The sequence below is a fragment of the Triticum aestivum genome, chromosome 5D (assembly GCF_018294505.1).
Source record: "Triticum aestivum cultivar Chinese Spring chromosome 5D, IWGSC CS RefSeq v2.1, whole genome shotgun sequence".
NCBI lineage: Eukaryota > Viridiplantae > Streptophyta > Magnoliopsida > Poales > Poaceae > Triticum > Triticum aestivum.
The window spans coordinates 52,602,647-52,620,880 of NC_057808.1; the positions used below are offsets into that span (position 1 = coordinate 52,602,647).

At 44.9% G+C, this 18,234-nt stretch overlaps 1 long non-coding RNA gene across 1 annotated transcript; it reads right to left on the reverse strand.

The window, feature by feature from the left end:
• Positions 1–16,895: 16,895 nt before the first annotated feature.
• Positions 16,896–17,624, reverse strand: LOC123124303 (uncharacterized). Its single transcript, XR_006461035.1, has 2 exons — positions 17,475–17,624; positions 16,896–17,385 (listed from the first exon to the last, which is right to left on the reverse strand). It is a non-coding gene; the product is annotated as an uncharacterized lncRNA (long non-coding RNA).
• Between the last annotated feature and the right edge of the window lie 610 nt (positions 17,625–18,234).

Consider the following 18,234-nt stretch of genomic DNA (forward strand, 5'->3'; position numbering starts at 1 on the left):
TGTAATTCGCTGACGTTCGAATTTCTGTCCGTTTGATCTCGCGTCGAGATTCGCGCTCGGTCCTGCTCTTTTGTGCTGGTTTTCGGGTCGCTTTTGTTTATCGGGCGCGGTTTTCTCCATCCGCCCGTTTTTCCTTGACCCGGCCGAACCGGTGGGCACGGTAGGTTTTTGTCCCTTTTGAATTTGGAGCGGGGTGTCGTTCCCCTTTCTCATTTGGATAAGGCAGAGGGAGTGAGAGCTCGAGTGGCGGCGGAGGGCGAGGTGATTCCTCGAGGCGATTCCCCATGTTCATGGCGATTTGGAGTTCATCCGCCCCAGGATTTTGACGGCATCCTCTTCGTTCTCGTCGCCCGCGGCTGCGCTGGTTTGTTGCCCTGTCTTCTCGCGCTTTTGTGCTTGCTTTTCGTGGCCATGTAGTTCCAGATCTAGGTGAGTTTTGGGTTCGCGGATCACTAGTAGAAAAAGGTGCTTTTGTCCCGGTTGGTAAGGCCCTTTAGTCCCGATTCATTGAACCGGCCCTTTAGTCCCGGTTCATTGAACCGGGACTAAAGGGTCGTTACTAATGGCTCTCCCCTTTAGTCCCTTTAGTCCCGGTTCTTACACGAACCGGGACTAAAGGCGCCTCTCCCCTTTAGTCCCGGTTGGTAACACCAACCGGGACTAAAGGAAATTTTATGATTTTTTTATTGAATTTTTTTTATTTTCAAATTTCTGAATTATTTTAACCTCTAATCTCTAATCATCACCCCTCATCACTGCTCAATTTATCCTCTAATCTCTAATCACCCCTCATCATTCCAAATCATCTAACTTCCCGAACGGTCACCCATCCTCCCACTCCCCCAGCCTGAGCACGCTTAACTTCCGGGTTCTATTCTCCCTCGTTTTCAAGTCTGCACTTGTTGTTTTCCTGACAATAGTAAGATGTCAATCCTATTAACCCTCAGGAATTTTGCTTGAGTATGAAGTGACGCATTTCACTGTTTGAGTTTGAAACTATTATTTAAAAAAACAATAATTATTTAGTAACACTAATATTTCTTGAATAATTAGTTTGACCATTGTTTGACCATTGTTTGACCACAGTTTGACTAGATTTGACCAAAATTCAAAATAACTGAAATAATTATTTAGTAACACTAATATTCTAGAATAATTAGTTTGACCATTGTTTGACCACAGTTTGAATTTTTTTCGATTTTTTCCACTCTAGATCTTAAAAGCCCCGTAACTTTTTTTCTGTTAGGTTTTTGAGGATTTTGAAAATGTTTAACGGGGTTCGTGACTGAACCGGGACTAATGTGAATACTGCCCTGTGACCAAAGCCCTGTTTTCTACTAGTGGATCCGCGGGATGTGTATGTTTCTGGCGCGGTGTTCTCCATGCCCGTGATGTGTGTGTGTTTTGTGCGCGCGTGAATTTCTGGTAGGAGCTTGCAGTGTGCCGCACGTAGTCCCCATGCCCGAGGTGTGTGTGTTCCTGCAGATGTGGAGGAGCGCCCGCCTTAGGGTTCTAGTTGTTGATGTGTAGGTATGCGTAGAGGATAGTTTTTCCTGCAGATGTTGTGGAGGTACGCGTAGTTGGTGTTAGTTTTCAGCTGCGGATCCCGTAGCTTGTGTCTGTAGTTCGAGTTGTGGCTAGAGCGCCTGAATTTTGTGATGTTTGTGTCGTTTTTGTCCGCTGTTGTTCATCCCGGTGGCTTACTGATCATCCCTATGTATTTTTTGTTCATTTTTGTTCTGCACTTTTCTTGAATTACATGCTTGTTTTTATGTATTTCCACCATGATATGAGTGTACATAATATCAAGGGTCTGCAGATTTATGTGCATGAAGTTCTGCTATGCATTTTTCTCACCCTTTTTTAGTTCACATATATGCTCACTGCATTTTGTCCTGTACAGGGTCACTGCTACCTTATGTGTCATGCCGTGGTCTTGTGTTTTTCTTGTGGATGCAGTCCAAATCCTGTGCCCTCCCCAGTTAGGTTGTTATTGTTGATGTGTATTTTTATGTGTCCTAGAGTTGATGTGGAAGTAGGCGTAGTAGGCATTTATGTTTTAGTGGTGGATCCTATAGCTCCTGTCTCTGAATTCCGAGTTCTGGTTTGTCGCCACTGTAGGCTCTGAATTTTGGTCATCTTTGTTTCGTTTCCTCGTCTCTTGCCCGTGGTTTCGTGGCCGTGTAGTCTCAGATCTAGGGGATTTTGTGGATCCGCAGAGTTTGTTTGCCATGGTGTTTGTCGTGATTGTGGCGTCGGAGGTTGCAGCGTGCCATGCGCAGTTCGCCATGTCTTCCTTTTCCTGCTGTGGACGGAGGCCAAATTCCTCCTGGTTAGGATCCCATAGGACATTTTTTGGAGGCAGTGTTGTGGTTGTTTGATGTGGAGGTAGGCGTAGAACGCTAGATTTCCCTTGCTGTTGATGTGGAGGTAGGTGTGGTAGGGTTTAGTTTTGAGGGGTGGATCCAGTAGATGTTGAACTCTGAAGGATCGAGTTCAGTGATTTCGCGCTCAGCATAACCTTGTCACTGTTGATGTGGAGGTAGGTGTGGTAGGGTTTTGTTATACTGTAAATTAGTGTAACTGAGATTTTTTTCAGAGTTGGTCTACAGTTCCTATATAGAGCCTCTCTGCAGTTTTAAGTGTTTCAGTGTTTCTCGTTTTATAGCCTGAACCTTGTCACTATGTAAGCTTTTTCCCTCTAATACCGTGGGGATAGCTTGTCTTTTTATCAATTTCCCCTACAGTCTGTTCATGTAGCTACCTTGTTGTGCATCACACAGTATTTTTCACCGGTAATTACTATGTAGTTTTGGGTGGTAGTTATACCGTAAATTACATAGTAATTTGACCGATAATTTCTGTGAAATTATAGTGTAATCCTATCCCATGATTTACTGTCTAGTTCGACCGATGTTTACTCTGTAGTCCGATGCCCCCTTTTTACACAGTAATTTGACTAATCTTTTACTGTGTAATTTGTGTGGTAGTTACACTGTAATCATATTCCATTTACCCTGTAATCTGTCGCGATTTTGCACAGTATTTTTTACCCCATAATAACTGTGTAATTTGTATTCTAGTTACACTGTAATCTGATGCGTTTTTGCACCGTAATTTCTCCCGTATTTTATTTGTGTAATTTGCATGCTAGTCACCCTATGATTTATGCACGAGTGGCCTCGCAGTTCACCCCTGTTTGTTGTGCAGCCCTGCAGTCTTTGATGTTTTTGTTGAAATCTGAATGATCCCATGACTTTTGTTCATCTATTTTCTGAAACTTACTAAGCAGTCGATGGATAAGTTTGTGCAGTCTTGATTTTTGTGAAACCTTTGTGGTGCTTTTTGACCACTCATGTGTGGTGGCTGATGCTTGATCTGCGAGTAAGACCCAGTAAACTAGTCATATGTTTTTGGTAGAAGATGCTCTTGCTTCTGTGAATTACTACTTCAAAGGTTCATTGGGAATTTGTCTGTCAATTTTGGTTCTGCTAATAACTCTGAGATTTTGTCTTCCTAGTTTGTTCAATATCACCATCACTGCTGTATCTAGTGGCGTGAGGCTTGTAAAATATCTATACATCACGTTTTCTGCTGAAGGGTGTACCGCTTACGCAAGCGTGGCTACGCTTTTCCGGGGCACCTTCCTCGCCGCTGCAGGATGCTGGGGTTGTGGCCAGTTTGGGCATTCTTGTGGGGAAGCCTGAGCGTGTGGACATGGCTTTCACCAGAGCTCAAGGGATTGCTCGGGTTCTGGTCAGTATTCTGAATGTTGAGTATGTGCCGGAAGTGGTTAAGTGGGCTTATCGAGGCAGGATTTATAATCTGGTTATTGAGTTTGAGGACGAGAGCCTGCTGTCTGCGCCGGCTCACGTGTCTGACGTTGATATGCATGAGGGTGACGGTGGCGCGGGAGTTCAGGAACCGCCGGTCGAGGACTCTGGACGACAGCTGTCCATGGGGCCGGGGTCCGAGACCGCGACGACCGGGGATGGAGTTGCCCAGCCCTCCTCGGTGCCTTCGAAGTCGTTGAGATTTGGATCCTTCGAACCTTTTTCTGCACCGCCGAGGTTGTGGAGCGATCGGGTGGAGTCCGAGGAGGCCTTTGAGCTCGCTTTGCCTGCTTTGGATTTTCTGGATGCTGTGGACTCGGGCTCTGGGGATCTCGGGGTTTCATCTCTTACGGTCAGGGGGGCGGAGGAGGTGAGTCGGCAGGTGGCCACTCCCTCTTCTGGTCAGCGCGTGGTTCTCCCTCAGGAGATGCCTTGTGTGCAGGGAGGAGCCATAGGCCAGGCGGTCTCGGGTTCTTTTTGTGCTGAGGACGGGGATGCGGGGCAGGTGGCTCCCGTGTCCTCTTCTTCGCTGGGAGGAGGTCCGGGTCAGGAGGACTCGGATACTTCTTCTCCCGTTGCGACTTCTTCTCGGATGGTGTCGGCTTCGCCTTCGGGAGTGGGCTCGGGGCAGGTGGCTTCGGAGCTTTCTCCTATGGTGGTGGCCTCTCCGGTGCAGGTTGGGGAGCCAGGACGGGAGGTCCTGGCTATGTCTCCAACACCATCGGTGATGTCCTCGTCTAGTGGGGCGCGCCAGGCGTCCCTTTCTCCTACTGGCGCGACTGTGGGGAGGCCCATGCAGGTTGCTCGGACGGCAGGTTGGGGTGAGGCAGGAGGCCGTACCCCATCCATGATCTCTCGGGAGGAGGTCATTGCGTTTGGCGGGATCCAGGATCCCATGTCTGAGGGGCGTCGGGTGAGTGACCGTCTCCAGGCACATCCGGATGTGGACGACATCCAGCAACGGTGCGCCATGAGGGCGGCCAAGCTTCGTGATGTCGAGGTCACTACTGGTGTTTCGGTTAATATTTCCAATTCCATTTTGCATTTTTCAAATGATGAGATTCTTGATAATGCAAATCAATTAGGAGTTTCTCTTGGTAGTAATGAAACTGAAATTACTAATTCTATTAATGATCTACTTGACCTAGAGGCTGAGCGGGCCTTAGAGATGATTCGCAATATTGCGGCTGTTAAACCCATGTGTGATTCGGAGGTTGATGCGCTTGGGGTCAGGGTGCTTGACAATTTTTGTGCGGATCTTTTGCCTTCTAGTTCTGAGGCGGGGGTAGAGGATGTCTCTACTGAGATAGGCTTGGCAAGCCCCTCTGACACTGGGTATGAGGACCAGTTGCAGAGTCAAGTTATTCCAAAGCGCAAGTGGAAACGGAAGGTATACCCATTGTCCGCAGTGCGTAGGAGTGCTAGGTTGCATTCGGCAAAAAAATTCTACGATGAACTATGAAAGGAATCTTTTGGAATAGCAGAGGTCTAAGAGACTTGGCTAAAAGAAGGTTTCTTGTTGAGGCGTCTGTCGAGCATCACTTAGATTTTATCGCTCTTTTGGAGACGGGGAGAGATAATTTTGCGCCTCAGTTTCTAAATTCTTTGTTGGGGGGTATTGAGTTTGATTGGCATTGCTTGCCGCCGAGAGGGGGATCGGGTGGAATCTTACTCGGCGTTAGGTGCGAGACGCTTGAGGTTCGCAGTGTGGTTATGGGAGACTTTGCAGTCAAGTTCCGGGTGCGGTCGAAGGAAGATGGGTTTAACTGGGCTCTGGTTGCGGTTTATGGGGCTGCGCAGCCCGAGCTCAAGCCCGATTTCCTGGCTGATCTAGTTCGGATGTGTGGTTCCGAGCAGTTGCCGTACCTGGTGGGGGGTGATTTCAATATTATTAGAAGGCGTGAGGATAAGAACAATGATAACTTTGATGGCAGATGGTCGTTCATGTTTAATACTATCATTGAGAGTTTGAACCTGAGAGAAATTGAGCTCTCGGGCAGAAAATTCACCTGGGCTAATGCGCTGCCAAATCCGACGTATGAGAAGTTGGACCGTGTGTTGGCTAGTGTCGATTGGGAACAGAAGTTTCCTCTAGTAACAGTCCAGGCCTTATCCCGTGGTATTTCTGACCACACGCCGCTTTTTGTGGACTCTGGTCAGCCCTCCCACTTGGGGAACAAGAATGTGTTCTCCTTTGAGATGGCTTGGTTTGAACGTGAAGGCTTTTTTGATCTTGTGGCTAGAGAGTGGGCTAAGGATTCAGGAGGAAAGACTGCGCTTCAGCGCTGGCAGAATAAGATCAGGCACTTGAGGAGTGTCCTGCGTGGATGGGCTAAGCATCTTAGCGGGATTTATAAGGTTGAAAAGGAAAGGCTTCTCTCCCTTATTCAGTCCCTAGATGTAAAGGCAGAAACCACGCTTCTGCCAGTCGTGGAGCTTCAAGCCAAGCTGGTCGCGGAATTGAGGCTCAAGGAACTTCTTAGGGAAGAAGAGTTGAAGTGGGCGTTGCGGGCCAAGGTCCAGAGAGTAGTCCAGGGGGACGCGAACACTGAATTTTTTCACATGATTGCTAATGGTAAGCATCGAAAGAAGAGGATCTTTCAGCTTGAGCAAGATGAGGGTACAATTGTAGGACAGGAGAACCTAAAATTGTACATTACTGAGTTCTATAAGCACTTGTTTGGCCCTCTAGAAAATAACAGTGTGTCTCTGGATGAGTCCAGGGTTGAGGATGTTCCTCAGCTCACAGTTGTGGAGAATGATGTTCTGACGGCTCCTTTTACCGAGAAAGAGGTATTTGAGGCCGTCTCACAAATGGAAACTAACAAAGCGTCGGGCCCAGATGGATTTCCAGCGGAGTTTTATAAGAAATGCTGGTTTATCATTAAAGGAGATTTGTTGCCTTTGTTCAATGATCTGTTTGCTGGGCAGCTTCATCTTTTTCAGCTAAATTTTGGAACGATCACCCTTCTTCCTAAGAAAACAGAGGCTGTGAGAATTGAGCAATTCAGGCCAATCTGTCTTCTTAATGTTAGCTTCAAAAATTTCACCAAGGTCGGGACCAATAGGCTCTCACAGATCGCGCATGCTGTTGTGCAGCCTACCCAAACTGCCTTCATGCCGGACAGGAACATCCTTGAGGGTGTTGTGGTCCTACATGAAACGCTCCATGAAATCCACACGAAAAAGCTGGATGGGGTTGTTTTCAAAGTGGATTTCGAAAAAGCGTATGACAAAGTCAAATGGCCTTTCCTTCAACAGGCTTTACGCATGAAGGGTTTTGATGAGGCATGGCGACGCCAGGTAGAATCCTTTACGCAAAAAGGTAGTGTTGGAATTAAAGTCAATGATGATATAGGTCATTATTTTCAGACACACAAAGGCCTGAGGCAAGGAGATCCAATGTCCCCTATATTGTTCAACATTGTAGTCGATATGTTGGCCATTCTCATAGGCAGGGCAAAGAACGCCGGTCAGGTAGGTGGCTTGGTGCCCAACCTAGTTGATGGGGGTGTGTCCATTTTGCAGTACGCTGATGATACAATCATCTTCATGGAGCATGACTTAGCAAAAGCGAGAAACATGAAGCTGGTGTTGTGTTTATTTGAACAATTGTCCGGTTTAAAGATTAACTTTCATAAAAGCGAGTTGTTCTGCTTTGGTAGAGCCAAGGAGGAACAAGAGGCTTATAGGCAATTGTTTGGTTGTGAATTAGGGGCTTTACCTTTTATTTACCTAGGTATACCCATTCATCATCGTAAGCTCACGAACAGAGAGTGGAAATGTATCGAAGATCGGTTCGAAAAGAAACTTAGTTGCTGGAAGGGCAAACTTCTGTCTTATGGAGGCCGGTTAATTCTTATTAATTCGGTGCTCACAAGTTTGTCGATGTTCCTACTATCTTTCTTTGAGGTTCCAGTTGGGGTTAGGAAAAGGCTGGACTTCTATCGGTCAAGATTTTTTTGGCAGAGTGATGATCTTAAGAGAAAGTATAGACTCGCCAAGTGGGATATTATTTGTCGTCCCAAGGATCAGGGGGGTTGGGTATCGAGAATCTTGAGGTCAAGAACAGATGCCTGCTTAGTAAGTGGCTATATAAGTTATCAGTTGGGACTGATGCGACTTGGGCACAGATACTTCGTAACAAGTATCTACGATCCAAAACTTTGTCACAGGTGACAATGAGACCAACTGATTCGCCATTTTGGAAGGGGCTTATGAGAGTTAAGACAGCCTTCTTTAATAGAACAAAGTTTATAGTCGGCGATGGTAACGATACTCGCTTCTGGGAGGACACTTGGCTTGGTGAGACACCTTTGGCATTACAGTACCCAACTCTGTATCGTATTGTGCATCGCCGTGATGCGGTTGTGGCAACGATTATGCAGGCCACCCCCCTTAATATTCAGTTTAGGAGGGTGCTTGTTGGTAATAGATGGGAAGCTTGGCTTCATCTGGTGCGTAGACTGATGGAGGTTCAGCTACAACATCAGCCCGATCAGTTGTGTTGGAAACTTACTAGGTCTGGACAATTTACCGTTAAATCGATGTACATCGATGTTATTAACTCGAGTGTCATTCCTAACTCCAAACATGTTTGGAAAGTCAAAGTTCCTTTGAAAATCAAAGTGTTTATGTGGTTTGTCCATAAATCTAACAAAGGACAACTTGGTTAAGCGCAATTGGACAGGATCTACTAGGTGTAGTTTCTGTGATCGGGATGAAACCATTAAGCATCTATTCTTTGAGTGCCCGTTGGCAAGAATTTTGTGGCGCTCAGTGCAAATTGCTTTTAACATTACTCCTCCGAGTTCGGCCGGGTCGTTATTTGGAACGTGGCTGGATGGGATAGAGTCCGTTACAGCTAGACACATTCGTGTAGGAGTTTGTGCGTTGTTATGGGCAATTTGGAACTGCAGAAATGATTTGGCTTTTAACAGAATAACTACTATTCATTTTTTGCAGGTTGTATTCCGTGCTACGGCGTTGATCCGTATGTGGTCCCTACTCACTCCGACGGAGGCCAGGGAGCGTTTGGTTACTGGATCTGTCCGGTGGGAGATGGTAGCGCGGGATATATTCAACCGGTTTGGATGGCGGTCATGTAATAGGATAGGCAATTAGTTTTCCTACCTATATTTCTGCCAGCCGGTTGTGGCTTTATGGCCTTTTTATGTTTTCGCGTCGACGTCTATGTGAGCTCGACGTTGTTTTCTTTTACGACTATTCGACATTGTTGAACCTATTTTATTTATCTAAGTGTCCGTATGCATCCACCTGATGCAGAGGCCGGGGAGCCCCCCCTTTTCCAAAAAAAAAATCCAATTCACAAGCTTGCTGCCTTTGCATTGTAATATGTTGCGCTTTTGCACTGTAACTGTGTAATTTGTATGCTAGTTACACTGTAATCTGATGCGTTTTTACACTGTAATTTCTCCCGTATTTATTGTGTAATTTGTATGCTAGTTAGCCTGTAATTTCTCTTATGTATATTTTGAGGCCCATTTTTTCTCTCTATTGTTTTTCAGGTAGTATCTCAATGGGTAGACTGCGGAAAGTCTCTCGCAAGGATGTTCCCTTAGTTTCTTCAGTCGAGAGTGTTGATTCTTTGAGAGACCCTTATGTGCCTAATGATTTTGCTGATGATGGTTCTAATGCTATGTCTTTGGGAGTTATTATTTGTCTTCTTATCTTCTTTCCATTTTCATTTTCTTTTTCTTTTATATTTTTCTTTTATATTAATTTTTGTTATTGTTTTCTTATATTTTTTTTCCTTTTGCAGGGTTGTTCTGGTGATGATGAAGAGTTTAATAAAGCACTTTACAATTTCTATCTGAATAATGTAAGCCATTTTTTCATGTTTCTGGTGACACTAGTAGGAAAAGGGGCTTTTACCCCGGTTCATAAGGGCCTTTAGTCCCGGTTCTGGAACCGGGACTAAAGGGTCGTTACTAATGCCCTAGCCCTTTAGTCCCGGTTCTTACACGAACCGGGACTAAAGGCCGTCCACGTGGCCGGTGCGGGGAGCCCAGGCAGGAGGGCCTTTGGTCCCGGTTGGTGCCACCAACCGGGACCAATAGGCATCCACGTGTCAGGACCTGGCAGGAGCTGAGGTTTTTTTTTGAAAGGGGGTGGTTTAGGGGTTTTGGGGGGTTAATTTAGGTGTTTCATATATTGTGTTAGCTAGCTAATTAATAGAGAGAAGTGTCCTCTCTTATCTCCGTGCTTGATCGACGCTACGTACTATATACGTATGGAGAGGAGTAGACACGCTAGCTAGTAATCAAATGAAGGAAACAGAAGATCGTCATGAACATATGCATACAGAGAGAAGTGATATCGACCACCTCTCCTTCTCCGAGATATTGGTCGAACAACAAGTTCTCGTATATCTATCCGACACTACCGGCTACATATATACAATAATTATCTCTTACAATACAATCTCCTAATTATATTGTAGGAACACAGGGTCCACATAGTATTCTCCGTTTTCAGCGATCACGTGGTCAAGGAAGAATGCCGCCAATTCCTCTTGAATTCCTCGCATACGATCTTCTGCTAGGAGTTCATCCCGCTTCCGAAAAATCTAATTTAAAGAAGGGGGTCAATACATATATATATGAATAAATGAAACTCAACACAAATGATGGTAATAAAATAAAATTGTGAATATTATTGCTTACGCACTTCATATTGTTCTTCAGTGTAGCCCCGCTCACAGGTATGGTAGCGGATGGACTCGCAAACGTAGTATCCACAGTAATTATTCCCGGGTTGCTGCCACAACCACTTTACAAGAAATAGAGGGCAATCAAACTGATAAGCAAGCATGCTAAATGGTATTGATCAAACTAGCGCTTGAATCACTAGGAGATGCGCGGAACATGCTACTATAGTACTTACTTTCGGGTGTCTAAATTGCAGCTGGTTCGGCAGGCCCGGGGCTTTTGAGGTGAATTTTCTCCAAACCCTGCCAGACAAAGAAAACAATTACTTGATATCAGGAAATGAACAAAGTTGCTGATATGGTGGATAATGATCAATTTAACTTACTTCTGGAGCATTTGAGTCATGTTCGCATAGTCCTGGGGATCTTTTCGTCTCGAGTCTAAGACGGTTACTACTCCCGGCTCAAGCTTAATCTCTAGGAGAATATAGTGGAAGCTGCGCATGCATGCATAAGTCATCAATTACATTACCATAACCCGGACTAATAAGGGAAACCGAATATGCACAAGACAGTAACACTCACTTGAAGTTGTAAGGAAAGAGTATTATATCTTTGTTTTGATTTAATACCAACGATTGTAGCAAGTTGGCCTCGGCTTCCTTGGGATGTTTTTCAACCGTATATGCATATATGAGATTTTTGTTAATGAACCCAATATCACCGATTTGTCTTTTCTTCAATTCGGCGATCTTCAATCTGCATAATATAGTGAGGATAAGTATAAATACATGCAATGAAAGAGCTGACCTATATAGAGAGACTTAATGACAGAAGTAGTACTACTTACAGACAGTAGCAAGTGATCGTTGTTTTATCGAGGGACTTTTGATTGTAAAACTGGAAGAAATCCTCAAATGGAACATTCAGCAGTTCAATTCCAACGAGGTCATGCTCCGGTTTAACTCTCAGCGTCAAAGTACTCATCCCATCAGACTCTCTGCAGGTTTTCATGTACCAATCATGTAGTCTTCGCATCATCGTGCTTAGAGATCTGACATCTTTGACGAGAGGCTTCCCGTAATGGTATTTGTGTTCGTCCACCTCCATGATTTCATAATGTACATCGTCGGGCAGGTAATCTCCAAGATTGCTATAACCGGACACCATACCCGGATCATTAGCGACGATGTCTTTTGACACCTTGAGCGGGGGGCACGATTGGTTCGCTTGTTCGCCGAGCTGGGCAATTTTTTTCCCAGCTCGTCGTTCTTTCATCCTTTTATCACTGACAGTACTTCCCGGCCGCTCCGCTTCGGCATATGCCTTTCCAAGAACGCGCTCATAGTTGCCTCTCGGCGGAGACTTTGGTGGTTTTGTCAGGGCAGCCAGAGTGCGCTTTGCTTTCACCGGATCTACCTTCTCTTCCGGAGGTGGATGTTTCTTTGCTTTCACCCCTTCAAAGAAGTTCTTCACTTCGGCTCGCACGATCTTCGCGTTCTCCTCCTCGGTCCTCTCATATGGTAACTTCTTTGGAGTCTCCAGAGAAGGACCGAATCTGTATTGCCTCCCGCCTCTGGCAGCTGTACTGCTAGACGCCGGCAGAGCAGACGGAGCGGCTGCGGCTGACTTCTTTCCTTGCTTACGAGGCGTAGGAGAAGGACTACGACGCGCCGGAGCAGCCGCAGCGGCGGCGGGTCTCTTCCGCCCTTGCCGACGAGGCGGAGAAGGAGGAGGCTGGCTGCTCTGGCGCGCCGGCGCTGGCGGAGAAGGAGGCGGAGTGCCGCCACGCGCCGGAGAAGGAGGCTGAGTGCCCTGATCACTCGCCGGAGGAGGAGGCGGAGGAGGAGGCGGAGTGCCCTTACTCGCCGGAGCCGTCCAGTTCGGAAGCTGGATGAGCTCCTTCCGCCATAGGCATGGAGTCTTCAGAGCTAAACCCAGCCGAGTCTCCCCTTCACCGGTAGGGTGGTCAAGCTGGAGGTCCTCAAATCCCTCCGTTATTTCATCCACCATCACCCTAGCATATCCTTCTGGAATCGGCCGGCAGTGGTAGGTTGCGCCGGGTTCAGTAGGTAAAACAGAGCCAACAGCCGCCTTGACTTTCAAGTTCTACCATTCCGCCATAAGGTGGCAATGTTGAGACTCCGTGATAGCATCCACGGGGTAGCTAGGAGTAGCCGCATGCTCCAGCTGAGGCAGCTCGGTGGAAGCCACGCTGCTTCTACGCTGAGATGGCGGTGTAGCTTCGGGGGCAGTTTCGGCATCTCGATTGCCGTCTCGTTCCTCTAGCACTTGAACCCTTTCGTGCAGACGCTGAATTTGGATCTGCTCCACTTTTTTCCTCCTCTCCTGGGTTTTGTAACCGCCCGCGTCCGGAAAACCAGCCTTCCACGGAACGGAGCCTGGCGTGCCTCGTGTCCGTCCAGGGTGCTCAGGATTCCCGAGGGCCATTGTGAGCTCGTCGACTATGACCCGGCGGAGATCATCATCATCGGGCACTGGTTCCTCTTGATCTTCAGCAGCTTCCCCCCTTGCAGCATCATTGGGCACATCGTCTGGTTCCTCTTGATCTTCAGCAGCTTCCCCCGTTGCAGCATCACCGTATTCAGGGGGCACATAGTTGTCATCGTCCTCTTCTTCTTCGCCGTCTTCCATCATAACCCCCATTTCTCCGTGCCTCGTCCAAACATTATAGTGTGGCATGAAACCCTTGTAAAGCAGGTGGGCGTGAAGGATTTTCCGGTCAGAGTAAGACTTCGTATTCCCACATATAGGGCATGACAACACATAAAACCATTCTGCTTGTTTGCCTCAGCCACTTCGAGAAAATCATGCACGCCCTTAATGTACTTGGAGGTGTGTCTGTCACCGTACATCCATTGCCGGTTCATCTGCGTGCATTATATATAATTAAGTGTGTCAAAAACCATTACATAACATCATGAATAGATAATTAAGTGACCAAATTAATAGAAGTTCATCATCACATTAGAACCAAAGTACATACATAGTTCTCATCTAACAACATATATATAGCTCTCCAGAGCATCTAATTAATTAAACCATACATTGAAACTAGGTAAACATTTCAATGCGAAAACAAATGCGATCATAATCGCAACCAAGGTAACAATTGATCCAACGGCATAATGATACCAAGCCTCGGTATGAATGGCATATTTTCTAATCTTTCTAATCTTCAAGCGCATTGCATCCATCTTGATCTTGTGGTCATCGACGACATCCGCAACATGCAACTCCAATATCATCTTCTCCTCCTCAATTTTTTTTATTTTTTCCTTCAAGTAATTGTTTTCTTCTTCAACTAAATTTAACCTCTCGACAATAGGGTCGGTTAGAATTTCCGGTTCAACCACCTCCTAGATAAATAAAATCTATGTCACGCTGGTCGGTATATTTGTCATAAACAATAAATGAATCAAATAGTTATAAAAAGATAATATATACCACATCCGAATCATAGACAGGACGAGGGCCGACGGGGGCGGATACCAAAACCATCGCACTATGTAATAAGAAGGAATAAAATAGTAAGAAAATTAGACAAGTATCTATCTAAAGTAAGATTTTTTTCTTTCAAAAAGAAGATAAGAACAAGAGGCTCACCACGGTGGTGCCGGCGACGAGATCGACGCGGGCGGTCGACGGCGGTGAAGACGGGAATGGGACGTGACGGGCCGCTAAACCTAGACAAATCTCGAGGAAAATGAAGCTTTGAGGTCGAGCTTCGAGAGGACAAAGCTTAACTAGTGTGGCTCGGGCATTTCATCGAACACCTCATGTGCATAGGAGATGAGCTAGAGCACCACAAAGCCCTCCCCTCGCCGGCCAGAGAAAAACAGAGCACTGGAGTGCTCTGCTCGCGGGCGAGGGGTATATATATATAGGCACCTCATTGGTCCCGGTTCGTGGCATGAACCGGTACTAAATCCGGGCCTTCTGTCCCGGTTCATGCCAAGAACCGGGACCAATGGTTGTGGGCCAGGAGCGAGGACCATTAGTCCCGGTTCGTGGCTCGAACCGGGACAAATGGTTCCATACGAACCGGGACCAATGCCCACGAGGCCCCGGCCGGCCCCCTGGGCTCACGAACCGGGACGAATGCCCCCATGGGTCCCGGTTCGTGACTGAACCGGGGCTAATGTGAAAACTGCCTTGTGACCTAAGCCCTGTTTTCTACTAGTGTGATGATGAAGAGTTTGATGTTTTTATTCCATATTTTTTCATATGTTGGTTTGATGATTTTATGTTTTTTGTTTCTTGATCAGAAAGTAAAGTACCTGAAGAGAAAATTATCATCTGCTGGCAGAAGGAATGTTGTAAGTCTTTTTTTCTCTTTCGTTAATCATTGGGTCATTTGTATGGTACCTACACTGTAAATTTACCCTATATAAACTGTAATCTAAATGCCCTTATTACTGACTGATACTTAGTGTGAAATTTGTATGGTAGTTACACTGTAATCCTATAACCATTGTGTAATTTTGTATGGTAGTTACACTGTAATCCTATTCCTTTCTTACAGTGTAAATTTACCCATATCTACACTGTAATTCGAACGGGAAGTGGAAATTTACCCATATCTACACTGTAATTCGAATGCCCTTTTTTACAGTGTAAATTTACCCATAGTTACACAGTAATTTGACTGATAATTACTGTGTAATTTTGTATGGTAGTTACACTGTAATCCTGCACCTTTTTTACAGTGTAAATTTACCCATACCTGCATTGTAATCTGATGCCTTTTTTTACTCAGTAATTTGACTGATAATTACTGTGTAATTTGTATGGTAGTTACACTATAACCTTACACCTTTTTTTACAGTGTAATTTTACCCATATCTACACTGTAATTCAAATGCCATTTTTTACACAGTAAGTTGACTGATAATTACTGTGTATTTTTGTATGGTAGTTACAATGTTAGTACACAGTAGTTACAATGTAATTCCCCCGGTGTAATTTTACCCATGTCTGTATTGTGTAATTTGACTGATAATTTTATGTGTAATTTGTATGGTAGTTTCACTGTAATCCTATTTTTCCATTTTCTACAGTGTAATTTTCCCCATAACGTATACTGTAATCTGTTGCTAGTTAAACTGTAATTTTACACTTAATTACTGTGTAATTTGATATGCTAGTCCCAATGTGATTTTACTCTGTAATTTTACCCCCTTATGCATTTTGCTCGGTGTAACCTTATGCATTTGTACGGTGTAAACCTGTCAGGTGCTTTTGACGGGTCAAGGAAAGGACAGTAGGGCGACTGGTTCAACCTTTTTGTCGCTGTTAGTTGCTTAACGGGTCACAAATACAGCCCGATCCGTTTTCTTCTGTAAAAACAGACATACAGCTGTCAACAGATTATTGGTTGGAAAATTTGAATGATAACCAAATACAAATCAGTCAATTGTTGAATAGACAGTCCCAATTAATATAGCTGGAACACGCGGTTTTATTTCTTTGATTTGCCAGCAGCAACTTCTGGGGGCAGCTTATACTCCTCTCACAAATTCTTCATTTGACCAGTGGATGGATGGATGGACTTGAGGAAGCATAAGCACTTTGAAGACCCCCCATACCTCCCAGAATAAACACCGCATAGCGAGCGCGGAGAAAGCCAGATGATGAGGATCCAAATATACTCTCTTTGTTTCTTTTTACTTTGCATCTTAAATTTGCCTTGAGTCAAATTTTATAAAGTTTGATAAAGATTATAGAAAAAAATACCAACATTCGCAATACCAAATCAATATAATTAGATCCATTATGGAATATATTTTCATAATGTATTTATTTGGCATTGTAAATGTTGATAAATTTAAACCGAATATGCGGAGTAAAGTGTAAGTGATCTCTTGTCATAGGTATGGATGGTCTGGAAACGAAGAACAAGACAACATAATTAAGTCTGGGTTAAGAAATTAATGTTGTAGTGTACTCGAATGTATTCATAATATTAATAAATTCAAGTATTATTATTGTTGTTGTTGTTATCAATGTTATTAATCAGAGTGGCCAGGACTTGTACAGTTTCTGTTTTTCTATTTATACAACAATTTACTTAGAATCCTTTTGTGCTATTATTTTGTTTCTGTGCTTTTCTTTTCTCTTGTCCTTCAAGGATACATTTCCTCCTGATTTTCCCTTTACTGCTCCGTGCCTCACACAAAGATTAGGGGTTGAAGAGCTAATCGCTGTACCGGGTGAAGGAAAACAGTGTGGCATGATCTCACTGTACAATAGATAATCATAACCAGATCAAAATACTTTTAATGTTTTTGTCTACTGGAGATTGGTCTTTGGATGTTCAAGTAACACTAGAGATGGATTCACATACAAACAATCGAGTAGACATAATCATGTCACAGCAGCTATGTCCATACCTCTGCATTTGTAGCATGCTCTGTTGATTCCAATAACATAAGAGACAAAGGCATCAGTCTCTCCTTATTCAGACCAAGAACAGGTTTCATCAGCAGAGAGGACCATCAAGAGCTTAATGTGACTCCTGCTCATCAGGATGAACCCAAAAGGGAGGCAGACTATTGCAACTTCACCTTTATTATACTGACTTAGGTGAATTCTATGCTAATCTGCTCGTCACGGCAAATACGACATAGAAGTTCACATATACACTTCCTTACAAACACACAACAGTGTTATTACTTCACAAGCATCATCAGCAGGGTTTCCTGCAGAAGCAGACTAAGGCGAGAGGTTCTAAGGAGACGAACTCACACCACCCACGAGGGAAGCCCTCATTGCGGCAGTGCTCAGCGCATGGATTGTCCGTGCAGTGAAAAGTAGTGTAGGTCTTGCTCAACACCTTGCAATAATCGCCAGATTCAGATCCTGCAGTCAAAATAAGGACAACATTTTGCTTAGCAGCATCAAAGAATAGAACACTGATAGACCGTTATATTCTTCAGGTAAAAGCTTACCAGGAAGCAACAGGAGTGGCATGAGCAGCAGCAAGCACAAGCCTGGCATCTTGATCTTGGAGACCTCCATGTCTTCAAGAATAAACACCCAAGGTAGAAAGGAAGCTAGCGGAGAGGAGACGGTGCGGATTCAAATAGGTTAGTGCCTTCTCTTCTTATAGTCATGGATGGCCAGACCATATAAAAATACTATGTACAAAACAGAGAGTATGATGCAATTATATCTTGAAGATGCATTTCTATCTGGATAATGCAATGGTGTGTTGCATCTTCAAAGTTCAAAGCAACCTTGAGACTTTTACGGATGAATACAAACATAGGGATGATGCAGCTCTGTGTTGTATACATTGGCAGATGCTGAAATTTTTGGTCTAGATAGAGCTGACCCATTTTTTTAGAAAAGGAGGATAACCCCTGGCCTCTGCATCGAGCGATGCATACAACCATTTCTTTTATTAATTATTCAACAAAGCCTTACAAAGTAATGCATCAATTAGTCTGGAGCCACCGTCCTTCTGGCAACATTTGTCGCTACTCCTATCAACTTGATGAAGGAGGTGCACATGATCGGAGTCGCCTGCCTAGACCTCACACCAACGCCGATCATCTAAATCCGGAGGCCTCAACAAATCCGCCCAACGGCGGTCGGGGGCACAAACCGGTCCATTGGACTCTCAGCGGGCACCGCATGCGCATACTCTAGAGGTTGCCGCCACCGTCTTCCGCCGATCCATCTTCATAACTGGTATCAACGCATTGA